Genomic DNA, 27,105 nt, shown 5'->3' with positions numbered 1-27,105 from the left:
TCTTCTGATTTCCCATTTGCCTGAAACATTGTTTTCCAACCCTTCACCCTGAGTCTTGTTTTGTTCTTCAAGGTTAGGTGTTTTTCCTAGAGACAGCATACAGATGGCTCGTGCTTTTTTTTAAATCCAGTTAGCCAGCCTGTACCTCTTCAGTCGGGAATTCAAGTTGTTAAACATTTATTGAGAGAATTGATAGGTATTGTGGAGTTCTAGTCATCTTATTTTGTGAAAGTCTGTTGTTTAGTTTTATCCTTTGTACCATTGTAGAAACTAGATTTTGTCCTTCTGTTTCTGGTTGTTTAGTTTAGTGGTGGTGTAGAGAACAGGTCTCAGTATTTCCTATGTAGTTGGTCTTGTGGCAGATTTCCTCAGTGTTGGCTTGTCAGTAAAAGATCTGATTTCTCTGTTGATTTTTGGAGCTTTGTTTAGCAGGATATATAATTCTGAGATGAAAATTATTTTGTTTAAGAAGGTCAAAGGTAGATGACTATTCTCTTTTGGCTTGGAAGGTTTCAGTTGAGAAGTCTGCTGTCACCCTGATGGATCTGCCTCTGTGGGTCAATTGGTGCTTACTCTTGGCTGCTTGTAGAATTTTCTCTTTCACTTTGACTTTGGACAGGTTCATTACACTGCATCTTGGAGATACAGCATTTGTGTCAAGATGTGTTGAGATGACCAGGGGTTTGATATCCCTGTAAAAGGAGTGTGTTGGAATCTTTGGTGATAGTTGGGAAATTTTCATTTGATACCCTCCAATAGAACTTCCATTCCTTTGTGTCTGTCTGCTTCACCTTCAGTTCGTGTGTTTGAATGCTTCATGAAGTCGGATAATTCTCCAGGCAAACATTCTACTTTCTCTCTCTTCTTTTCTGCCTCTTTAACTGCCTTATAGTTTAAGAGCTTTATCTTCTAATTCTGAGATTCTTTCTTCTCCATGGTCTAATCTGTTACTGTGTTATTGATACTTTCTTTTCTGGCCGGGGCTGGGTTTGAACCCACCACCTTCGGCATATGGGACCGGCGCCTTACCCTTTTGAGCCACAGGCACTGCCCCTGCCCTTTTTTTTTTTTTTTGAGACAGCCTCAAGCTGTCACTCTGGGTAGAGTGCCATGGCGTCACAGCTCACAGAACCTTGAACTCTTGGGCTTAAGCAATTCTCTTGCCTCAGCCCCCCAAGTAGCTGGGACAAAGTTTGAAGGACACTGTAGAACAGGACTCAAGGCCTCCTCAAGCCAGACCTATGCTGTGACACCTCAGCCCAGGCCTCAGAGTGAGGCTCTGTCCCATAAATAGACTACAAAATGAAGTATAATAAAACAGAGAAGAAAAATTAAAGAAATTAAAAATAGAAAAAGTTTAAAATTACATAAGATAAAAAAGAATATCTTAGTTGTTTAAGAAATTTATATGGATGAGAAAAGTAGAAAAATCTTTTACGAAACGAGAGAAAAAAGGAGAGAAATAAAAAAAGATAAAAGGGGCTAAAAAATTTAGCAGAAATGGAGCCCTTGCTATTGAAGAAAATAAAAATGAAAAAATGAAAATACCAAACAACAACAAAGAAAAGAAGGAAAAAGTTGACAAAAGAATAAATATATATTTCCTAGACACCAGGTGACACTTGTGTTAGGGGAGGCAAAACACAGACATGGTTTTGCTCTATAAGAATGGGGGTTGGAAGCCACTATCTAGTTGCCAAGGAGATCCAGTCCTGTCTTCCTGATTTATTTGCCCTGAATCAGGGCTTGGTTGTTTCACTAGCATTCATTTACCACAGGATTAGGATCCTGAAGCTCTTGCCTTATTTCTTAGGAGGTGCACGTAGACCTTCTAAACAGTGCCCCCTGGCCACAAAGTGTCTTTCCTAGGGGTATGGGAGCTGTTCATCTCACTCTAAGGATAGCTGCCCAAGCTCAGCATGCATGCCAGTGCTGGCCCTGCCCTAATACCCTGCAGACTGTTCCTCCCAGGCATCCTTCCCACAGTGGCGGCACCCTGTCAGTAGCCAAGCCAAATAGGAGTTTCACCCTGTCCAGTGATTCAGTCCTGGCTGCTGCTTGCTGTTTAAGTTCACCTGCTCACTTAATCCCTTCCAAGGCAGCTCCAGCGATGAACCCAGTCCAAAAACAAAGAAACTGTAGGACAGGCCTCTCCTGTCTCTAGTGCTCCACCAAAGGGCCAGCTGGCCTCTGCCTGCATCCAGGCACTTGCCTTCAGGGTCAGTCTTCCAGTTTCTGACCTCTTTGTCGGCTCCTGGAATCCCCTACTGCATCATGGTGCCTACCAGAGTGATGTTTCTGGGTAGGATCCCCCAGCCAGAGGTGGCTGGAGTTCATTCTCACCACCAGTGGCTAGTAAGGAGATGTCTCTAGTCCTCCATCTTGCTCTGGCCTGAGGTAGATCTCTTCTTTTATTTTTTGAGACAGAGTCTCACTCTTTCATCCTGGGTAGAGTGCCATGGTGACATATCTCATGGCAATCTCAGACTCCTAGCTTGAGCAATCCTTTTGCCTCAGCCTCCCAAGTAACTAGGGCTACAGGCACGTGCCACTATACCTGGCTAGTTTTTTTTGTTTTTAATAGAGATAAGGTCTCAAACTTACGAGCTGAGGTGATCCATCCATCTCATCCTCTCAGAGTGCTGAGATTATAGGTGTGAGCCACTGCACCCAGCCTTAGTTTTTCCATTTTTAGTAGAGATGGGGTTTCAGTCTTCTTCCAGCTGGTCTCAAATTCCTGAGCTCAAGCGATCCACCTGCTTTGGCCTCCTAGAGTGCTAGGATCACAGGCATGAGCCACTGTGTCCAGCCCCAAGTTTCTGTTTGATGTTGATTTCTAACTTATATTGTGATCAGAAAATGTTCCTTTTATCATTTTATTATAAATTTGAGGCTTGTTTTAGGGCCTAGCATATGGTCTATCTTGGAAAATGTTTCATGTGTGCTTTAGAAGAACGTGTATTCTGCTGTTTGGTAGAGTCTCTTCTATAGATGTTATTTAGGGTAAGTTGATAAGTAGTGTTGTTCAAATCTTCTGGGTCATTAGCTGTTACTGTTAAATTGCATGTTTCCCTTTCCTTCCTGCCATTTTTTTGCTTTACTTATTTTGAGGCTGTTTCATTAGGCATATGTTTGTCATGTCTTCCCTAGTGAATCAATACTTTTCACATTTTAAAATAACTCTCTTTGTCTCTGGTAACATTTTTTGATTTAAAGTCTATTTTGTTTGATACAGTGTATAACTACTCTAGTTCTCTTATTATTATTAATTATGTAATGTCTCTTTTTTCATCTTGTTTTTGAATCTAAAGCAGTGGTTCTCAACCTGTGAGTCACAACCCCTTTGTAACAATGAAAATACATTGTGGAATTAGGAAGGTTGAGAACCACTGATCTAAAAGGTGTCTATCGTAGACACCATATAATTGGATGTAGCTTTTTAAAACCCAGTCTAACAGTCTTTTTAATGGAATGTTTAATCCTTTTTATGTTTGTTACTTTTGAAATGGTTGTATTTGTCTCATTTGCTTTTCTTTCTGCATCTCATGTCTTTTTTGTTTCTCTTTTATCACTTGTATTTTTTTTTTTTTTTTTGAGACAGCATCTCACTTTGTTGCCCTCGGTAGAGTGCTATGGCATCACAGCTCACAGCAATGACAAACTCTTGGGCTTAAGCGATTCTCTTGCCTCAGCCTCCCAAGTAGCTGGGACTACAGGCCCCTGCAAAAATGCCCAGCTATTGTTTGTTGTTATTGTTGTTGTTGCCATTGTTGTTTAGCAGGCCTGGGTTGGGTTCGAACTCGCCAGTGCCCTAACCACTGAGCTACTGGTGCCAAGACAGTCACTTGTATTTTGTTTTACCATTTTAATTTCTTTGATTAAAAAAAAAATTCTTTTCATTATGTTTGCTCTAGGAATTACAGTGTGTATCTGAATTTATCACTTTCTACTTCAGATCATTACGACTAATAATGTTCCAGTATAGCTTCATTTTTCTCTCCTTTTGTTATTATTGTCATACATATTATGTTTTGTATAATTAACAAACCCAGCAATACAATGTTTTAATTATTGCCTTGTATAAAGCATGTCTTTTAATAATGGAAGAAAAATATTTATAATCTTTTATATTAATCTGTATGTTAACCACATCCAGTATTCTTTATTTCTTCTTATGTATTTGAGTTACCATCTGATGTCATTTCCTTCCACTGATGTAGCTCTAGTTCCTTCTCCCTTTTTTGTGGTATTATTATATAGTATATTTTTATATGTGATAAGTCTGACAGTACAATTTTATAATTGTTTTATGGTTTACCTTTTAAATCAAGAGAAGAAAAATGTAGAAATTATACATGAGGCTTTGGTGCTGTCATTTTTCTTTTATCTGTAATTATCTTTACCCATGTTCTTCATTTTTTCATGTGGATTCCACTTGCTATCTGGTATCATCCTTTTGCCTTGAACTTCCTTAAGTATTTGACTTTCATCTGTATCCCCTGAAGAATACATCTTAGAGTTAGGCAGCCCCACAACCTGAGGATTATAAGGGATCATACATATGCCTTCTGATCTTATATATGGTATTACTTGAGTGAGGATTAAGAAAGATGAGATGAAGCTGGAAGGAGCCAATTCCTAGAGTATCTTATGTTCTAAGCTATGGGACTTGAACCTTATTTTTATGGCTGTGTTGGCAACCATTGGAAGATTTTTTTTTTTTATACAGAGTTCTGTCATCAAATTTAAGCCTTGAGCAAAGGACTTTGCAGAGACTCGATTCCGAATGCTTGTTTAAGATGAGAGCAACAAACCACAGACTCTAAGTGGAAGGTGATATGCAATTTTCTCTGTAATTACTCCTTCTCTATTTTGGGCAATTAAAAGCTATTTATTTCCAAGTGGCTACTTCTTTACAGGTGTAAAATATTTGTGGATTTGTGGCAGAGTACTATATAGAGTGGGAACGCTGGGAGCTCTCTGTGAGGTTTGTTGAAACAACAGTTATAGGATGAACAGATTACTTTCTCTTTGTGTATTTGGAGTAAGGGTTGTATTGAAAGATTATCAGGGGTCCTCAAACTTTTTAAACAGGGGACCAGTTCACTGACCCTCAGACCATTGGAGGGCCGCACTGCAGGCCCAGGGACGAGTTGGCTGCTAAACAGGACAGGCAGCAGCGGCAAACACGGCGGGCCAGATAAATGTCCTAGGCAGGTGGCCCGCCACCGTAGTTTGAGGACGCCTGGATTACATAAACATCCCACATCTGACCATTGTTTTTGTTTGTTTATTTTTGATTCTTTAAAAGTTACCCGTATATCACTAGTGCTTTTTAGTATTTTTGACACAACAGAGGAAGTTTGTTACTTTGTTTAGTACTCACAACTTTATTATTTTAATTCATAGAAAGGCTATGTAAGAGTTTTTGGTTTTTATGAAAGTTGGTGAGCAGAACTTTTATTTCTGGGTTTTGCTACCAGTTTTTCATAGAAATGTAAAATGAAAGGAGAAAAAGTCTCTTCCTCCAGTCTTGCCAGATTCTGTTGCAAATAGTCATTGTGATGATCATCATGTCAATGGCTTTTTTTCGTTTTTTTTTTTTAGAGTGACTTCTGCAGCAGAAATCCTTGTTTCTGGGCTACCCTCACTTATTACCTGCAGTTGCCTTGGGGAGTGCAGGAGTTCTTTTTATCCTTATTCATAAAATTATCAAATGTTGTGTTTTCAAGAGTTTAGTGTAGTGTTTTCCTTGAACCGATGGAAGTTATAATAGAAACTCTGAGGGAATTTACCTTTTAGTCTTAAGCGTAAAATTTCCCAAAGAGTACAGAATCACAGTTTTGCCTAGCACCAAACATATAACAAGGGTTTTTAATTTAGGCATATCATTGTTACGGGTTTTCTAAATAACAAAATGCAAAATAATATTTTCACCTGCCACTCTTAATACTTTGAAGCTGTCTCTACTAATATTGGTGACTGTGGAGAAATTAGTTCCATTACTCTGTTTTATTTCCCTACAGCACTATCTGAAAGTGCTGTATGTTCTATTTGTATGTTTATGATCTGTCTCCCTCTGCTGGAATGTGAGTTCTTAGAGGGCAAGAACCAACAACCATTTCTGATATTTACTGCTGTTATGCCAGTCACCCATTAACAATGCTTTGCATATAGAATACACTCCAATAGTTGCTGGGTGAATAATGAATTCTGATTAGCTGTGTCTAAGATGAGACCCTGGCACCTATTTTTTAAAAGTACCTCAGGTTATTTTTACATGGATTCCAAGGTTATGTGCATTCCAAGTCTTTTCGTTATGGTGTGCGGTAATTTGCATAAGATAGAAAAGATATATATGTATCCTTACTGAAGGATCATTGTTTGAGGTTCTCCCTACTAGAAACTAGGTGACCAGACTGAGTTCCTTAGAAGGAAGAATTCACCACTATTATCCAAATAGTTTTTGAAAGTAGGGCTTAGAATGTACAATTGCTTTCCATTGTCAAATAACTAACTTTAGGAAACATAGTAAGATAGAGCTAAAAATAAGTTTTTTGTTTTTTGTTTTTTTGTAAAAGAAAAACAGTCAAGGTTAGACTTCCTGGATGATTTTCCTCAAAAAACAGTGATTCTCAGTGTTGGTGGGAAGAGGATTTTGCCGCTCAGTGGATATTTGCCAATGTCTGGTGACTTTATTACAACTGGAAAGGAGGGAAGGATACTATTAGATAGAGGCTTAGAATGCTGCTTAAACACCTTACAATGAAGAGGACATCCCTCCTTAACAAAGAATCATCTGCTCTCAAGTATCAGTATTTCAGAGATTGAGAAACTCTGCTCTAAAACAAGCTTCTTAGAAAAAAGGGCTGGTAGTATGTGGCATACAGTCAGGATCCATGTGTCCCTATGTGCACAGTCCCTGCCCCTGCTCCACCTCTTCCTCAGCTCCCTTATCCCCAAGTTTTTGGCCCTGGGAAAAACTGAATGTCTTATGTAGAAAAACCTGTAGGATGGGGAATTGGCTTTTAATTCAGGAGTTTGATTGTGACTAATTTGTGTGGTTTGAAGATTATGCTCTCTCAGATTTGATAATTTGTCAGGACTGACAGAACTCAGCAAAGCAGTTAAAATTTGATACAGATTAAGATCAGCAATGGGTAAAAGGTGCATATAGCAAGGCCAAGGAGCATTCCAGGCACAAATTTCCAGTTGTTCTATCTCAGCAGAGAGGTACAGACAGTACTTCCTTTTCCCAACGACAATATGTGGTAAAACACATGGAGCATTGGCAACCAGTGACATCAGCCTGAACTTTGGTGTCCAGGGTTTTATTGAGAGGTCAGTCTATAGTTATGGCCGAGTACTCCTGTGACTGACCTTAGTTTCCATCCTTTCCAGAGGTCAAGCTGACACTACATGTTCTAGAGCTTATTGTTAGACTATCTGGTTTGGACCAAGGCCCCCAGGTAAACAAAATCAAGCAGGACATTCCAGGGGCTTACAGGTTAACTCCTACGAGCTGAACAAGGTCCACACCTTTCTTGGGCCAGTTAATCTAATACAAGCAGTCTTTGAGTATAAAAATCTGATTTACGTATAGCTCACACTCATGAATGGAGGCTATCACAGTCCCTGAATTATGAACGTTTGACTGATGTACAACTTATACTTACAAATGGCAGTGATTATTGGTAATAGGTAAATATACCCATTCCAACTTTCATACAAATTCAACTTAAGAACAAACCTATGGAACCTATCTTGTTCATAACCTGGGGACTGCCAATACTGTATACTTTGGTCAAAACTGTTCTCAATAATAATGTTATATGTTTTTTCCCCCTTTATTACATTGGCACTAATGGTACTTAATGCTGATGCCTTACTAGGAATCAAGACAGTGGCTCCCAACTATTAGCGTTTCTCACTGGTCTGCATTCACAGTTAAGCAGGGCTTGGGGGGATCTTATTTTCCTTAGACTAGATTGTATTTAAGTATCAATTATTTTTATTTCACTTGACCATTAGGTATCTGTATGATCGAATATATGCTGCACGGAAAAAATATGTGTATGGTTGAGTTCTAGCCGAACTTGGTCTTTTTTTTTTTTTTAAATACAATACCTTTGACTTGAATAGCAACAAAGTATGATTATTCAAACTTGGATATTTGGCAAACATTTTCCTGAAAATGTTCCTTAAAAAGGAATAAAGTGAACTTGTCACTTCAAGAAAAGCAACTGTCAATATTTGTTATTAAAGATAAAATTTGAGTTTTCAAGTAAAAATTAGAATTGGAAAAATTGGTATTGGCCATCTTCAGCTTGGAGCTAGCTTTAATGTACTTAAAAAGACTTTCCTGGTGATATCGATCAGTGATACTAATAAATGTAACTTGATTATATATAATGAAATAGGTCAGTAATTGGAAGTCCTGCATAACTTAATAAACTAGCATTTTCTACATTATTGATGCATGATATTATAAAATCATACATGGGTAAAAGACACATCCAAAGTGCAAGTGAGACCAAGGGATTTTGATATGAAAAAATATGGAAAGTTCATTGATAATGGCTTCATATTTCAAAAGTTCATTGATAATGGCTTTCATATTTAAATTCTAAAAGATAGCACTTGTCAAGTTTTAATGTAATATCCAAGCAGATTATTCATAATTTTTCAAAAAGCTTTTAAAATATACTATAATTTTCTGTTTACACATGAGTACAGATTTTCTTCATAACTTGAACAGGATAACTTATCACAGCAACTATTTTATTTACTTTTTCTTTTCTTTTCTTTCTTTCTTTTTTTTTTTTTTTTTTGAGAGAAGGACTTGCTCTGTTTCCCAGGCTGGAGTGCATTTTATGATCATAGCTCACTGGAGCCTCAAACTCCTGGGCTCTATTTATCCTCCTGCCTTAGCCTCCTGAGTACCTGGGACTACAGGTGTGTGCTAGTATACCTAATTTTTATTTTTTGTAGAGACAGGATTTCACTGGGTTGCCCAGGCTTGTCTTGAACGTCTGAACTCAAAGCGATCTTCCTGCCTGGGCCTTCCAAAGTGTTGGGATTGCAGGCATGAGCCACTGCGACCATTTAGCTATTTTCTATTAAGCCAAACATGAAAGAAATTTGCAAAAATAAGAAATATTCTCACTTAATTTTTTAAAATAATTATTTTTATGAAGTTATTTAAGTACTTAATTTTTAGTTTTAGTTTTAAATACTGTAGACACCAATAGAAATAACCTTCATAAGCAAACTCTTTGGACTCTTAGGCAAAAAAATTTATAACACATAGCTGCCTCAGATTGGTCCCTCAGATAATGTTGAGTCGAAGTTTGGCTTTCTTGTTGAGTTATGCTACCACAGGCTGGGAGATTTAAATTTCTTGGGCTTTCATGGGAAAGCTGGCTTTGTGTTTTAGACCTGACTATACTTTTAATGTATAAGATATATTATAGATTTTGACTTCTATGGCTTAAAAATCATTACATGTATGACAGGTGAGTGGAGAATTATATTTGAAAGAATGGCAGGAAATGGCAAATTATTTTCTAGTGGCAAAATAGGCAAATGATTGTAGAAAAAGCATTATCTTCTAAAACATTTCAAGAAACAAGATGAAGTTTAACACCTTAAATGTAAGAGATTATATAACTAAAAGGGATGTGATAGGAACATTTTAATAATTCACACATGACAGCTTTATTCTAATCTTAAAGAAGTAGAAGCTTTTCTGTTTCCATAAACCCTGAAAAATAAGCTTTTGGGGTTTGATTTCAGGCAACATTTAGGAGACTCTTACTGAAAGTGATTTAAAGGAAAAGAGACCACAAATGTTTTCTTAAATATATAAAATTAATTAAGATTACCTTGATTTAGAGTCTTGGTCTTGGTTACACCTTTGTAAAAGATAAATTTGGTTTGTATTTAGGTAAGGCTTTGAGAAACATCTGTGAAGTCATTGAACAAATGCAATGTTATACAAAGCAGTAGAGGATCCAGAAGAAATCAGGGAAGAAAATTTGTCAGCGATCAGGCTTGAATTGTGAAAGCAATGATTTTCCCCTTCTGTATATTGTTGTTAAGCCAATGTTGTAAGTATGTTTTTCATATGCAGTACTTTAATCCATGGGAGGCTTAGTCATTTTTTAGTGAAGGTTAAGAACTAAAATGTCAGGAAAAACTATAATTTATTGTTGTTTTTTTCAAGTGCTAATACAAATAATTCTTAGTGTTCATATTGTATACTTGAATGTTTTTCGTTAGTTAAGTGCAAAGTAGTTCTACTTAAAAACTTGCCTTGGAAACAAAGATTTTTTTGTAATCACCAATGTACTTTTTGAAATGTTTAAGTCGATATGTATATTAATCTTTTAAAATTCCATGTTAATTTTACTTGCTTTTACTCTCTGCTTTCCCTGTTGAGGATCATATATGAGGGCTGTCAGCAAAGTATCCAGTCATGTAGTATGAAATGGCTGTCAGTGGTAAATGATGGCTGGATACTTTCTGGACAGCCCCCATGCACCTGCCTTCCTATTCTGTCTGAACAGATGATTTAGGGGCATAGGTCTTCATAAATTTTGTGTTATGTGTATGTGTAATAAAATCCATTGGAACACTATTTTACTCATTAAAAAGAATTCTCATCTGGCAGTGCCCATTGCTCAGTGGGTAGAGAGCCAGCCACATACACCGAGGCTGGTGGGTTTGAACCCGGCCCAGGCCAGCTAAAACAACAATGATAACCGCAACAAAAAAATAGCTGGGCATTGTGGCAGGCACCTGTAGTTCCAGCTATTTGGGAGGCTGAGGCAAGAGAATTGCTTAAGCCCAGGAGTTTGAGGTTGCTGTGAGCTGTGATGCCATAGCACGCTACCCAGGACAACAGCTTGAGACTGTCAAAAAAAAAAAAAAAAAGAATTTTCATCCTAAAGTTAAACAAAAATATCTGTTCTAAACTCTAAACTATTCATTTATATATTAGGAAAAGTATTTTCTGTTTTTGTTGTGATGAAACATAAAATTTGTTTTTTTAACCATTTAAAGTAGTGTTAAATATATTCACATTGTTGTGCAAAATTACCGCTATCCATCTCCAGCAAATTAAACTCTGTACTTTTTAAACAGTTACTTCTTCCTCCCTCAAACTGTAACACCACCATTCTACTTCATATAGGTGGAATCATAAATGTTTGTCTTTTGTGTCTGGCTTAGTTCACTTAGCAAACTGTTTTCAAGGCCCATCCATGACAGAGCATGTATCAAAACTTTTTAAGGCTGAATAATATTCCACTGTATGTATATACCACATTTTGTTTATCCACTGATGGACACTTGAGTTGCTTTCCAAGTGTCCTTTTGGCTATTGTGAATACCTATAATGCTGCTGTGAGCATGAGTGTACAGAGAGAATAAAAATGTAGGTATGGAACCTACAGCCCTTTTTAATGCATGACCACTTTCATATTACATGACTAACTAATTTCCAGACAGCCCACATATCATTTGATCTCCAACCGAGAAAGCAGAGAGTAAAAACAAGTACAATTAACATGGAATTTTAAAAGAGAAATGTATCTATTAACCTCTCTGCTTCAAATTCTTTTGGGCCCACCATATTTTAATGTAATATATGCATTAATGATTGTGCCATTTTACACTTCTGCCAGCAGTGAACAAGTGTTTTGGGTTTTTTTTTTTTTTTTGGTAATAGCTGTTCTAATGTATATGAAGTGGTATGTCATTTTGGTTTGCATTTTTCTAATGAAGCTAATGATGCTGAACATCTTTTCATTATATGTTTGGAGAAGTTACTATTCAAATCCTCTACTCATTTTAAAATTATTTTTGTTGAGTTGCAGAAGTTCTTTATATATTCTAAAGATTAATGTCTTATTAGATATTTGCTTGTATTTTCATTCTCTGGATTATTTTTTTACTTTGTTGATAATATCCTATGCACAAAAGTTTTAAACTTTGACAAAGTCCAGTTTATTGATTTTTTTTTTCTTGTCTGTGTCATATCCAAGAAATTGTTGCAAAATTCAGTGTAATGAAGTTTTTCTCTCATGTCTTCTTTGAAGAGTTTTGTGTTTTAGCCCTTACTTTGAAGTCTTTGATCTATTTTGAGTTAATTTTTCTATATGGTGTAAGGTACCATATAGATAGTAGCACATGGATATCTTGCTTCCCCAACACCATTTGTTGAAAAGACCGTCCTTTGCCCTGTTGAATGGTCTTGGGACTCTTGCCAAAAATCATTTGATCATTTTCTGGCCAGTTCCACTCTGTTTTGATTGCTATAGTTTTATAGTAAACTTTGAAATCAGAAAGCATGAAACTTCCAGCTTCTTTTTTTTGAAGATGGTTAGGGGTATTCAAATCCCTTGAGATTTCATATGAATTTTAGGTTAGATTTTTCTGATTCTGTAAAAAGCATCATTGGGATTCTGTTAGGGATTGTAGTGAGCCTGTAGAGTGCTCTTATGTTTCAACAGTATTAGGGCTCTAATCCATAAACATGCAGTATCTTCACTTTTGTGTCTTTAATTTCTTTAGGCAGCATTTGATAGTTTTCAGTGCATAAATCTTTTGTCACCTTGGTTCAGTTCATCCCCAAATATTTTATTCTTTTTGATACTATTGTAAATAGTAGTGTTTTCTTAATTTCCTTTCTGGATTTTTCAATGTTCATGTGTAGAAACACAACTGATGGGCTCAGTGCCTGTAGCTCAGGCAGCTTAAGGCGCCAGCCACATAAACCAGAACCCCCACCTGGTGGGTTCGTATCCAGCCTGGGCCTGCCAAACAACAGTGACAACTACAACCAAAAAATAGCTGGGCATTGTGGCAGGTGCCTATAGTCCCAGCTACTTGGTGGTAGGCTGAGGCAAGAGAATCGCTTAAGCCCAGGAGTTGGAGGTTGCTGTGAGCTGTGATGCCACGGGACTCTACCCACCATGCCAGCTTGAGGTTCTGTCTCAAAAAAGAAAAGAAAAGGAAGAAAAAGAAACACAACTGATGTCTGTGTGTTGATTTTGTATTCTATTACTTTGTTGAATTTGTTTATTAGTTCTAATAACAGTATTTTTTTGTGGACTCTTTTTAGGCTTTTCTACATAGAAGAGCTTGTTGTCTAAAAACAATTTTACTTTTCCAATTTAGATGCCTTTCTCCTCTTCCTCTATTAGTTTTAGCTACTGGAGAAATTAAATGGTTTTAACTTCAAAATTTGTTTATCCAAAGATTTACCATGGAAAATGTATCTTAAAATTTGTTCATGTTATTCTCTGGAAAGCTGTGAGATTTGTATTTACAAAGTGATAAAAAATGATCTACACTGCAATGAAAATTCAACTCAGAATTTCTAGATTGATAATAGGCTTTGGAGGAGGGGATGGAGAGCTGTCTCAGAATTACATATGGAGTTTTTTTGACATTGCAAGAAAACTTTCATTGTCTTTTTTTTTCTTGGCACTGCATCCCTTTTGTATTTTCTGTTGTTTTAGAAGGTAATTTGTTTCTTTGGAGTTTTAGTTACTAAAGATGTGTGTTTAAGAGATGTCTATAACCATATACAATGTGAAGTCTTTAAAAACAAATGAAATCCCGGAAATAAACTTTTAGTCATCTAGTTCAGATCTTAGATGAGAAAACTGAGGCCTAGAGAGAATATATGGTTTTATAGTTATCAGATCCAGGACTAAAACCTTTTTTCATTATTGTTGTCTTATTTTATTGATATTTTAATGTGTTGATTACCTGCTTGAAATTATCAAGGTAAAAAAAAATTTAGATTACTCAGAAGGATTTAAGAAGCTTGCTCTTTGCATTGTATTTGGAAGGTGGGAAACTTAAGCATTATCTTATATAATATGATACATTTATGTAGTCAGAGGTTCTACCTTTAAGCATATCTTATATAATATGATACATTTATGTAGTCAGAGGTTCTACCTTCAGAAACCTTCATGGAGATCTTACCTGAGAAGTATGTTTCATTGAATTTCTGTTCCTTCCTGAAAATTACATTGTCTCTTATGTTTCCCACCTTGGTGAATGGTCCTGTCATCTGCCTGGTTTCATAAATTATCAATCTAGGAGCCATTCTTCTTATCTTTCCCTTCTCCCGTACTTAGTTGGTCACCAAATTCTGTTGATTTGGTCTTTCTTTGTTAGAAGTCTCCGTTCATCTTTTCTGCCTACCTGAACCCCTGATTACTGGTTTTCCAAACTTCAGGCTCACTCTTTGATCTATCTATTTTAATTACTGTATTCAAAGCATAATAATTCTAAAATACAAATTTGATTGGTCATACCCATGTTTAAAATACTCAATTATTAGCCATTATCTGCCTGGGTGAATTTAGAGAGCATTCTCCTTAGTAAGGTATCTCAAGAACGAAAAAGCGAGAATCCCATGTACTCAATACTAAGTTTAAACTAGTAGATCAATAACTACAGGCCCACACAAGAGAAAAACATAGTGAAATTCTAGAAGAGAGAAAGAGGGAGAAGTGTTCAGTAAGTGTTCCGTAAGTTCCCCCATAACTGGTTCAGTGTTAGGGGTATATGGCACATCTCCTGAGTGACGGCTCGGACTTAACCTTACAAATGTAAATAATGTAACCTAATCATATGTATCCCCATATTAATTCAAAATAAAAAATTAAATAATGGAAATATATTTTTAAAAATTACCTTCAGGATAACAGTAGAATTAGGTATAGCTAAATCCATTACTTGTGTTGTCTGATTTCTTGGAACAGTCTTTTGGTTTTTTTTAATTCCAGTTTCACAGATGAGGAAATAGAGACCAGATCCTAATCCCAGGTCTGTTTGATTTCAGAGTTTGTGTTTTTAGACATTCTGATATGCTATTTACCTCAGTAGGGTATTCAAGACCTGTTGTGTTATGGCTCTTACCCATCTGTTTAGTGTTCATTCAACATTTTTAACTGGTCCTTGAGGGAAGAGATCATGTCCCAGACCAAGTAGTTGTCCAGTATACAGTAAGTACTTGGTAAATGTTTTTAGAACAAACTGTTAAATAGCAGAGGACCCTGAGAATAGCCCACTGAACATTACATGCACATTATTTCTGAAGAAAAGGATTTTGCTAGCAGGCTATGTTGATAAGAAGTCAGCCTTTAGGTGAAAGCAAAATAATGAGCAGTCACAGAATAATGAGAGGGAAATGAGATACATAGGGGTGCATAAGGATAGCAACTACTTACTTTTTACTTAAGGAATTATATCATAGGGTTATAAGAACTTGAAAATGAAATTTCTAAATAACTTATGTTTGGGGGGCCTTGTGGAGTTGAGAAGAAATATGCCTGAAGACTAGAGACAGGGAACAAGTTACTTCATTTTTTAGAAAAGAGAAGAAAGATTATATTATAGCACCATGTGACTTTTGGGTGAGATTCTAGAATAAATTATTTAAAAGGTATTTCCAGGAGAAGTAAAGTACTAATCATTAAAAACTAGCCTGATTGATTGAGAACAAACCAAAACAGCCTAACTTTTCTTTTTGTGGATGGAGCTTCCTGTTGTCGGTGGATTACATGAGATTTAAGACTTATTCATTAAATTTGCAGATGGCGCAGGTATGTTAGGGATAGTATATTAACCAGGATGAGCTACATTTTGCTGTAGTAAATAACCCTCAAATCTTGATGGCTTAAAAACAAAAGTGGTCTATATGTTGTTCATGCTACATATTCATGACAAGTAGCAAGTGGTGTCCTCACACAGTTAACCCAGACCAGAGATTTTTATTTTCTGGAACATTGCCTATATTTGTGGCAGGAGAAAGGGAATTGTATGTCAACACTCAAAAACTCTGTTACATCATGCCAACTCATGTTTAACTGATCAAATAAGTCACCTGGCCATACCCAGCCTGGGTGTTAGAAGGGTAGGGAAGTGTGATTTTACCATATGCTTGGAAGGAAGAGACCCAGAAATATTGGTGATAGCAATATTGACTACTAAGATAGCGATGACATGGGATGACAGATTAAAGAACTAAGAGGGTTGATTTTGATAGGCTTATATGGTTGCCTGAATCTGAGAACGGGAAATTGAATAGGGGAAAATGTAAGATCCTGTCCATCCACCCCAAAAATAATTTCAGTAGTATGCTTTATGTACTTAATAAATTCTTTTTTCTTGGTGAAAAGAAGGGCCCATCTTGCTAGCTTAGCAGGATGTGACAAAAAGTATAGTGGTTGATACAAGGGAAATATCAAAGATGCTTCTATTCTGACTATTCCACATCGGAATTATTACACTTTTGGTTATAGATGCATGTTCAGAGGAAGATACAGTTGAAATCATGTTATTTGGAATGATTAAGGCAATTAGCAATGCACATTTGAGAAAATTAGCCTAGGCAAGGGAATTGAGGAGGGGATACCATTGGCTGCCTCACATATTTTGAGTTTTGTCATGAGGAAGCAGGAATTGGACTTGTTTTTTTTTTTTTTTTTTTGCAGTTTTTTGCTGGGGCTGAGGCCAGGTTTGGACATGCGACCTCTAGTATAGGGGCCAGTGCTCCCCTCCTTGAGCCATAGGCGCCACCCCAGGAATTGGACTTTTATCATATGTTAAACTAGGAACTAATGGATGAAAAGTATGGAAGTGATTTCAATTCACTATGTGAAAATAACTTATTCTAGTACAAAGGTGCCATAGAGTACTTCTTCCTGGAGATAATCAAGCATTGGGTTCATTCACCTGAAATTTAATGATTCAGAATGACAGAAGAATGCTTGGTATATGCCAAGAACTTTCAAAAGTATTTACTAGAGTAAATATGAAAACATTTAAATAATTATTTCTACTTTCCTGAAGGGGGAAAGGAGATTCAATGAATTTTAGTGATTTAATACTTTGTAAAACATTTCTGTCTTTATATCTATTGTATACTGGAACTATACTAGGAATTTTATGAATTTTTTTTTCTTAGTCTCCTCATGAACATAAAAAGAAGTAATTTCAGCTCGGCACCCATAGCTCAGTGAGTAGGGTGCTGGCCATATACACGGAGGCTGGCAGGTTCGAGGCTGGCCTGGGCTTGCTAAACAACAATGACAACTGCAAACAAGCAAACAAAAATAGCTGGGTATTGTGGTGGGTTCCTGTAGTCCCAGCTACTCGGGAGGCTGAGGCAAGAGAATCGCTTAAGCCCAAGAGTTGGTATGAGCTATGATGCCATGACACTACGAGGGCAACATAGTAGACTCTGTCTCCAAAAAAAAAAAAAGTAATTTCAAGATTATGACTTGCCCAGGATTTACTGCTGGATAACTGTTCATGTAAGGATTTTAACCCAAGATCCCTTAGATTCCAAAAGTTGCTTTTTCTGTGTCTTACTTAATAGCCATATTGTTTTGCTTACCTATTATGTTTATATCTTATAGGGCTAGTACCCCTTCCATTATTTAGGATTTTATCTCCATTTCTGTATCCCTTACCTTGTATTCTAATGGAACCTCTCAAATTCCTGTAGTGGTCATCTCCCTATCTCCCTTCATGTAGGCCAGGCCAATTAGAATTCCCTGGGAGTTTTTAACTGAAACCAGGGAAGAGAATTGTCTCTCTCTGGTGGTAGGTGTGGTAAAGTGTAGCACTTGAGGTGTCCATCTTCATGTTTGCCATTCTGAGGGGAGGCTAGTCTTGGCATTGAGAAAGAATGATACTGTCTGACACGTGAAGATCCTGGCTGTTTGAGTTTCTGGTTCTAATTGTTCCTGATGCTTATCTTTGTCCCTTCCCTTGCCATGTTTAGTCATTCCACCCTTTATGTCTCTCCTTCATGAAACATCCCCAGTAGCTTTCAAAAAGTTTCCCCTTTTGCAGAAGCAAAAGAATCAGACCTTGGACAGTACTTGGTCACTTTTGACAGATGAGATGTGTGTTCTGGGCAGGCCCTCTGACAGGGAAGAAATGAACCACTGAGGAAGAACCTCAGTGGTTCTTGAAGATGCAGGGTTTTGGTATATGTGTTTGTATTGGTGAGATTGTCAATAATGGCAATTTTCAATCTTCATTTTTTAAAAACCACCAGATCTGTTTTATCAAATGCAGTCTTGTAGTACACCAGTATATCTGATGACAAAGCATAACTGTTCTGTTCCTCTTCCATGTATGTTTCTTTATCTCCAGGTTCTTGGCTACCTTTGTGTGATCTAGAAAGATTTTTTTTAATCTGGTGAGTTTTACTCTTCTGTTATAGTCCTTAAAGGCTAAAGACATAGCATCTACTCTGGAGAGAAGTCAGGAAGTATTTGTGTTTATAAAGTACTTAAAGCATACTGGGTACTTTATATGAATTTGAGGTAAGCGACATTATTCATATTACTCTTAAGATTTGGCCCCAGAGAGATTGAGTCACTTTGCCAAAGTCATGAGACTAATTCTGGATCTTCTATAACTCAAAGATATGACCATTTCATGTAATTGCTAAAGACTGTGGTACCAATGTGGTAGTTATTGTACATAAGAAAAGAGTTAGTTGCATCTTACGTTACCTAATAAAAGACAAAAGAAGGACAAAGGTTAGAAGCAGGAACAAAATAGGAAAAATGATTCTATAAAGGACTTAAAAACCCTGATGAAGATGACAGTAGGTCAATATTATTAATAACTGATTGAACTACACTTAGTAGTACTAGAGGCTACTCAGGCTTTGAGATTTATTAAGTAATTTTGTAGACAAGCAACCTAATTTCACAAACTATGGAAAATGATGTAATTGAATTTGAATTTTTTGAGAAAACCTAAAATCAAGCTGGGGGACTTTTTTTTTTTTACTTAATAATAGTCACAGTGATGTACTGTAGATGTCTTGAACTTATTCCTCCTACTTGAAATTTTGTATTCTTTGACCGATATCTTCCCCAATCCTCTTTACCTTTGTTCCTCAGCCCCTAGTAAGCACCATTCTACTCTCTGCTTCTACAAGTTCAGCCTTTTCGGATTCCACAAATAAATGAGATTATGTGATGTTTGTCTTTCTGTGCTTGCCTTATTTCATTTAACGTTATGTTTTCCAGATTTATCCATGTTGTCTCAAATGACAGATTTTCTTTAAGGTTAATTGTATTCCATTCTGTATATTACATCTTCATCCATTCGTTAATGGACACTTAAGTTGATTCTATACAGCTTAGCTATTGTGAGTAAATACTGCAGTGAACATGGAAGTGCAGGTATCTCTTTGGCATTCTGATTTCTTTTGGATACATACTTCATAGTGGGGTTGCTAAATCATATGACAGTTTTATTTTTAATTTTTTGAAGAATCTCCATACTGATTTCCATAATGGTTGTAACAGTTTACATTCCCACCAGCTCCACATACTAGCCCACACTTATCTTACATCTTTTTGATAATATAGCCCTTCTAACAAGTGTAAAGTGTTATCTTGTGGTTTTAATTTGTCTTTCCCTGATAATGAGGGATTTTGAGCTTTTTTTTCTTTTCATATACCTGTTGGTCATTTGTGTGCCTGCCTTTGAGAAATGTCCAATATAGGAAAATGACCCACAGACGTATAATTTTTGAATAACTATACAGGGTGTCCATAAAATTTGTGTGCAACTTAAAATAGTGTGCAGGCTGGGCGCGATGGCTCACGCCTAATCCTACCACTCTGGGAGGCTGAGCGAGGTGTATTGCTTGAGTTCAGGAGTTTGAGACCAGCCTGAGCAAGAGCGAGACCCTGTCCAATGGCCAGGCATTGTGGAGGGCACTTATAGTCCTACCTGCTTGGGAGGCTGAGGTAAGAGGATCACTTGTGCCTAAGAGTTTGAGGTTCCTATGAGCTATGATGCCATGGCACTCTACCAATGGTGACAAAAAGAGACTCTGTCTAAAAAAAAAAGAGTGCACTTTTAAATTGCAAATGAATTTTATGGACAGTCTGTATAAAGAATTCTTTAGTCCTATTTTATAACTATATGCAATATTGATCTTTCTCCTTCCGTCTTTCATGGCTTTAATTCATGCTACTATCATTTCTTAGATTAATGCTGTGTTCCTTGACCAGTTTACCCTTCTTCAATCTTATCCCCATTTCAGTTTATCTTATGCAGTCAAGCCAGTTAGTATGATCTTCTTTGAAAAAATATGTTTTTAATGAAATTGAATGGTATTTTAATTTGCAGTTCCCAGATTTCTAGTGAGATTGGTTATGTTTTCATATAGTTTTTGACTAATTGTGGTACTTTTTTTGTTTTGCTTTGTTTTTTGGTGACTTGGCCATTTTTTTCTTACTTGGCAGTAAAAAGTACATATGTTATCTGTATCTATCTGTATAGAGGCTATCATCTTTTGTTGGTTTTGTTACACTCCTCAATATGTGGCTAGTCTTTTCACTTTGTTTAGGGATTTCATTCAGAACTTTTAAATTGTAATTGTACTTGTCAATATTTTGTGGAGGTTTTTTTCCTTTCTTATATCAAGGTCCTCAAAATGTATTTCTTCTAAAGATTTGCAATTTTTTATCCACTTTTTTGAGGGAGCTAGAATTTTATTTTGTATAGGTTATGAAGCTCAGCCTTTTTTCCCTTTTTCCCTTTGATCATCTATTTTTTGGGATTCACTGCTGTATTCCTTGCACTTAGCATGCAGTAGTTATCAACAAACAGTTAAGTATTTGTGCAGGTAGAAAGCTAGAATCGCTGAATTTGGTTGAAGAAAATAATCATTTTTACCTAAGATATATAAATTGTAGTTAATATAATTAAAGTCATTGCAATTACATGCTGCTTTATAAACATCAAAAAGTCAAATAGTTTTGAGACAAATTATTTTGGCAAATGCTCTAGAAACACAGGGCTATTTTAATCAGTCAGAAGTTTGTTCATATTGTTTTGAGCTTGACCTTTAAATATAACAACATATTAAAATATAATTATCAAAACCTATAAATCCTCCTCCTTCATTTAAAGCCCTTGTTTAAAATATCCAACTCAGGGAAAACTTTGTAGTAAGTAGCTTCTTGAGCACTTCTATTTATTGTATTATTTTCTTTTGTATCTGCTGCCACCAACTGGCAAATTAACTGTATTACAATGTTTGTTATATGCTGTAGAACACATACTACAAAAATTAATCTCTGTAATATTTTTTGATGTGGTTGGTTCGTTCATACATAATTTTGACAAGAGGAGAAATAACAAATTTTAATATGTTTAGAACTTTGGCTAACCTTCTGCCAGAATGGATAAGATAGTTTTCATCTTCTAACATTTTGGAAAGACATATTAGGACACTAACAGTAATTATTATGACTAAATGATAAAAACTGAGATGATTCTTTCAGACTAATAAGAAATGTGGTTGGCAGCATGCTTTATACAGGGAATTTAATTCTGACATTTGTTCTTTTCAGGTCATTGCACCTGAGAATTATGGCTAATTTTTTAGGCCTAATTTTATTTATTTGAAGACAAGCTATTTCACTAAAGTTAACTGGTGAGAAATTTACTTTTATTCTGAGAAAATATTATATAAGAATATATAATCTTAGAAAAATTATTACATAAGATTTTAAAAATAGATGCAACCTAAATCTTTAAACTTAGAAAATTGGTTAAATACCATATTACTTTTGAGTGGAATTTTGTATAGTCATTCAAAGTGTAATAGAGGATTGTTTAAGGATGTGAGTAAGGTTCACAATAAGTTGGGAGAGATGGGGAGAACCAACTTACTAAATAATAACGTAAATTCTAATGTTTTAAAAAGTACATATAGAGAAACTAATTACCAGAGTTTGTCTTTGGGAGATATTGTAGTGATTTTTTAAATTTATATGTTTCTAAAATGAATGCTTTACATATTTAAAAACTATGTAGATTGAATATTTTATATTTAGTTGGACATGTTATTATGAATATGTTTAAATAAATTTTGTATGTGTATGTGTAAGATTTAAGAGGGCAACTTCTTGCTAGCAATTCTAAGAAATACCACATTTTTTAAAATCTCTTTTGGAAAGCTAATCCTATTTCATATATGAAGCCTCTAAACAAAAGTTTTGTTACACAGACTAGTATTTTTTTTTCTTAATAGAAGGATAAAACTAAATTCCAAATTATTAAATTCCAAAGTAAGTTTTTTGAATTTAGTAATTTATTGTTTTTTTAAGGTACTAGTTACTTATAACCTAGCCCTTCATTTCTAGGATCAGCATATTCTTGCTTTTGATATCTGTTTTCTGCCACAGGCCTGTGATTGGGATTGAAACAATACAGCTACTGATTCCACCAGAGGAAAATAGTATGGGAATTCCTATTATGGTAGGTTATTTTCTAGTAGTCTTCTTGCAGTAATATAGGTAGCTGTTGTAATCCATCAGTTTGTTGCTATTTCTGCTTCCTCATAACTTAAACTTAGCTTTTATATATAACTGAATAAATAGTGTCAGGCAAAGTCCTTTATTGTAGACATACTGGTTTATAGAAGTGGACCCTGTTTTAGAAAAAGACTTAGTATAGCAAATTAATAATTCAAATAGAGTTTTGGGGGGTGGCTTGGAAATCTGATTCAAAATTACTATTGAAGAAGAAAATATTAAGTGGCTGAAAATAATGGTATTCTCTTCTTAAATTTTTTTGTTTGTTTGTTTGTTTCTTTATTTATTTTGAGACAGAGTCTCACTTTGTAGCCCTGGGTAGAGTGCTATGGCATCATAGCTCACAGCAACCTCAAATTCTTGGGCTTACATAGTCCTCTTGCCTCAGCCTTCTGAGTAGCTGGGACTCCAGGCATACACTACTATACTCAGATAGTTTTTCTATTTTTGGTAGAGACAGGGTTTTGCTCTTGCTTAGGCTAGTCTCAACTCCTGAGCTCAAGCATTCCATCTGCTTCAGCCTCCCAGAGTGACAGTTGTGAGCTGCTGTGTTTGGCCCTACTTTTAAAATTTTGTGGTGCACACTTTAAATATTATCAGCCATTCTGTAATCACTGGGGAACCTCAGTGATTGAGTGAATCCTGTGTTTTTAATGAAAGTAGTTTTTAAAATTCATAAACCACAAATATGTTGGGCTGAAGGCACTAATTAATTGAGGACATATAAGCTTGTTCAATATCATTGGTATTGTTTGTTAGCCCACTATTTTAAATTCAGACATATTGAAAGATTTTGTAGACTACAAAGGAAGAAAACTGTGGCCCAGTAACTTTTTTTTTTATCATTACCAAGCTTCAATCTGCTGTACTTTTTATGTATATCTTAGAATCTCAAATAATAATACTAATTGATAATAAGTAAAGTGCATTGGTGGTATAGTGATGAGCATAGCTTTCTTCCATTTGATATTAAGTACATTTGATGCAAAGTTGTTTCAAAATGAAAAATCACCCTTCCTGGGTTTTCGTTCTAATTTGTTTTTAGTTGTATTAAACTTTTAATTTATTTATTTTAAAGAAGGGGTGGTGATTAAAAAGCTGTTTTATTGGAAATTGAAAGATTTTACACATCTGTTTTCTGGTGGGAAAGGAGCACATCTTGGGAACACACTATTAGCTGTCATTTTCTTAAAATGGAGTAAATGTGATCACATTCAGGATTCATAAACCCTTTAGAAATTCTGAATTCAGTGTGAAACAACTGATTATGGATCTTTGCTTGACTGTTCTTCAGGAAGATCTAGATTGCCTAGAAATGATCACTTTTTTTGTTTAAAGTACAGGGGATGACTCATTTGTTGTTACTCGGGGAATGGCTATTGGTGACTAGTCTTCCACTGAAAATTCATCCTGCCCACATACTTTATTCCTAATCTTTATAGACCATTTTCTAGCCTCTGACTCAATCAAAGCTTTGGATGAATCTTAAAATGCTGCTATCCTAATTCTGTTCTCAACTCAACCAAGCATTTGGATAATGGATGGGCAACACAGAAAAACAGACACAGAAAAGCCAAACCTAAGATAGTAAGGATAGGCTTGGCGCCTGTGGCTCAAGCGGCTAAGGCACCAGCCACATACACCTAAGGTGGCGGGTTCGAATCCCCAGCCCGGACCTGCCAAACAACAATGACGGCTGCAACCAAAAAATGGCCAGGCGTTGTGGCGGGCGCCTGTGGTCCCAGCTACTTGGGAGGCAGAGGCAGGAGACTCGCTTGAGCCCAGGAGTTGGAGGTTGCTGTGAGCGTGATGCCATGGCACTCTACCCAGGGGGACAGCTTGAGGCTCCGTCTCAAAAAAAAAAAAAAAAAGATAGTAAGGACAAGATTTGATTGGGAAAATGGTAACAAGTAGCAGACACCATCAGTATTATATTGCTCATTTAGTCCTCTCTTCTGGTAATGTGGATTGGGGAAAAGAATCACAAAACGAACAACTTTTGCCTTTATTGCTGTATAAATTGTAGTTATCATCTTTTGCCACTGGATGGTGCTTTTGCATTGGTTACTGCAAACCTTTTCTAAATTTACACAGGGGAATCGTGAAAATTTATCATAAAGGACAATGAAATTCAGATGATGGTATAATTGTATCAGTTGGATATACAGATAGGCAATTCAAACTAGTAGAACATAGTACTTGTGATATAATGTGCAAATTAATATATTTTTAAAAGATAAATCCTTGTATATGAAAATTGGTTAAGAGCTATCCTGGCTGTATTTTCCAGTATAATCTTTTGTTTTTGATATTGAATATTTAGGTCTGTAGAGTTTATTTGAGATTACAAAAAGATTATGGAGATCTCAATTCAGAGAAATAATAATTTCATGTAATAAAATATTCTCCTTTTATTTAAGAGCAAAATAAGTATAGATTCTAGAACATCAGTATTCCTAAACAACTTACTCTGAGGCCTTATTTCTCTAATCCTGTCTGTCATTATTTTCTTTCTGTTCTTTGAAGCATTTAGGTAAAAATGAATTTGTAAAAACAAGCATTTTAAATTACCTCCTTCTTATAGTCTGCTTTTACTCACTAGCTATTTTATAGCTTTTGACTTATGAATTTAGAGGTCTATTGTAGCCCATCTAGTTTAAAGTCTTGCACCCTTGGTCTTTCTTCAAGGGCCAACTATTCTAGGCTTAGAAGGTTTGCTTCTTGGCAGTCTGTTTTCACATAGGCAGTTTTCAAATTTTGATCTTAACTCTTTGAATGTGAACTTTGTCATTTAACCTCTCTTGGTCTTGTTTTTCTTACCTATAAAGCAGTGATTGAGTTTAGTAAATAAAGATCATGGCTAAGGAATAATGTTACTCAGACAAAAAGAAATATGTGAGCAAATTACATATAATCCTACCTCTCTCTGACCTAACTGATCTGTTGTTGCTTTAAAAAAATTTTTTAAACCCTTTATTTAACATAATTTAGTTTATTTTGCATATATTGTAGTATTGTGTTCTATGTAACATTTTAATGCATAATATCCTGTGTTTTTAGAAAGGCTTTAAAATTTTCATTTCTAAACATTGGATACAATTTCACTGTACCAGGTGTACTATATTATAAATCATTCTTTTGTTCAGCATTAAGTTTTCATTCTTTTGCTATAAATGATGCTTTAGTAAAATCTTGAAAAATAAATTCTTTTAGGCCTCATATTATTTGCCTGCAAGTGGAAATTCTAAAAGAGCTTGAAAGGCTTATCGATGCTATTGATAGCTATTGGCGATTTTTTTTTTTTTTTCTAGAGAAGTTGTCTCAGCTTGCTCCTTTCACCATCCCAAATGGTTTATGGCTTAGACTATTGCAATAGCCTAATTGTTTTCTCTGCCTTTAGGGTCACCTCATTTTTAGGTCACTCTTCATGCTGCATCCATAATGAGTCCTCGAAACTGTGTCTCATTTTTTCATTTTTTGACTTGAGTTTCTGTAATTAAGTGTATCTACTTTGTGTCTGTCATTCAAGGCCCTTCATGATTTGGCTGCTAATTTTCCCCCTTATGCCACCCTATTGTATATTTAGTCAATAAGGAAGTAAGAGAGAAGTATTCTAGGCAGAGGGAATAGAATATACAAGGACACAGCTACATGAAATGACACAGTCTAGGTCTAGTTCACATTGACAGTATGTGAAAAGTAGTGGTACTTCAGTGTACTTTAATAAACTTCAGTTGATTAAAAGTATACACACAACATTTTATCTACAATTTGGGAAAGTACCAGTTAGTATAAAGAACTATTAATTGGCACTGTTGGTTACCAGTGACAGAAATTCAACTCAAGCTGTCTTAAACACAAAAGGAAATTTATTGGCCAATCATAGGGGATGGTTAGGACTTTGTGATAATGTATTTCTCATCCTCCCTACCCTTTAAAAAAAATGTCTTTAATTTCCTTCTGTGGGCAGTTTTGCATAAGGGTTTGCAGAATAAGGGATTGCAGAATAAGGGATTCTGTTTGCAGAATAAGGGATTCTGTCCTTATTCACAGTCCCAAAAGAAAAGAGTGTTTTTCCTGATAGCCTCAGCAGGAAGTGAAGTCCTGAGGATAACTTTGGTTGCAGTTATTTACTCATTCCTATAGGAGGCGTGTGGCTAGGGGTGTGTGGTACTCTGGCCAGGCCCAGGTTGTTTCTAAGTCTATGGACCAGAAGCACTCCTTAAAGGAAGGGATTCTTGTGAAAGAACCTATGTCTGCCACAAGGATGGATAGAACTAGAGGGAAAAGAATCAAAACTTGAGAGATTTGTTAGGAGGTGGATATGACAGCTTAGGTGAGAACTCAAGTGGGTTTAAATTAGGTCACTGTGAAGAAAGTGTGTTCAGGAAGCTTTTAGGAAAAATGATTAGAACTTGGTGACTAAAAGTAGGAGATGAAGTTAAGGGAATGCTACTGTGCATATGATGATGCCATTATGTTTAACCAACAGGGGAATTCAGAAAAAGAGTGCTTTGGGGAATGGACTAGAGATGATAAGTTGAATTTTGACATGAGATTGTCCAGAAAAGAGATAAACACAGTTGAAAAGAAAACCAGTATATGTAAGTATATTTTGAGCTTGGTTAGAACCAAATATCATCTTGTTTGAAGTCCTCAACATTCAACAGTCCTTCAACATTAAGTTCCTAAAATGAAGCATTACTTCTTTCCA

General features: G+C 35.8%; 1 pseudogene; it reads left to right on the top strand.

Annotated features, from left to right (window-relative positions):
* The window catches only part of LOC100964405, a 121,553-nt pseudogene that overhangs the window by 79,436 nt on the left and 15,012 nt on the right, over positions 1 to 27,105 (top strand).

The sequence above is a fragment of the Otolemur garnettii genome, unplaced genomic scaffold (genome assembly GCF_000181295.1).
Source record: "Otolemur garnettii isolate 467f Iridium unplaced genomic scaffold, OtoGar3 scaffold00002, whole genome shotgun sequence".
NCBI lineage: Eukaryota > Metazoa > Chordata > Mammalia > Primates > Galagidae > Otolemur > Otolemur garnettii.
The sequence above is the reverse complement of the archived record's forward strand: the minus strand, read 5'-3'. Positions and strand labels throughout refer to the sequence as shown.